The following is a 442-nucleotide window of genomic DNA, read 5'->3' as shown; positions in this document are numbered from 1 at the left end:
CTCACCTGCCCCCTGTGCCCCTGTCTCCCCCACCCCCGCCCCAGGCACTGAAAGTCGCCATGGCCACCTCGCCAGTCCCTTGGCCCCAAAGCACACCGCCCTCCTGCTGCCCGTCTGGGGACCCACCAGTCCAGACGCTCAGGGAGTGCAGACGGCAGACCTTCACGCGGGCCCAGGAGGAACGGGAAACACTTCGCCCCCCGGAGACCCTCTGGGCGCCTTCTCAGAGGCCCCGGCCCGGCCCCACTCTGCTGGCCCACGGCCCCGAGCTGGTGTTTATCTCAGGCGTGTCCTCAGCAGCTCACGCCTTGCGTTCCCCCACGAACACGCACCGCGCTGCTCTGCACGGCTCCAAACCGCCTCTGCGTGGGGATGTCGTGGGGACATCATGGGGCCTAAGGCTGGGCTCCCGGGCCTGAGGGGCGTGGGCACAGGGTGCGGT

The sequence above is a fragment of the Myotis davidii genome, unplaced genomic scaffold (genome assembly GCF_000327345.1).
Source record: "Myotis davidii unplaced genomic scaffold, ASM32734v1 scaffold43, whole genome shotgun sequence".
Classification (NCBI taxonomy): Eukaryota; Metazoa; Chordata; class Mammalia; order Chiroptera; family Vespertilionidae; genus Myotis; species Myotis davidii.
The sequence above is the reverse complement of the archived record's forward strand: the minus strand, read 5'-3'. Positions refer to the sequence as shown.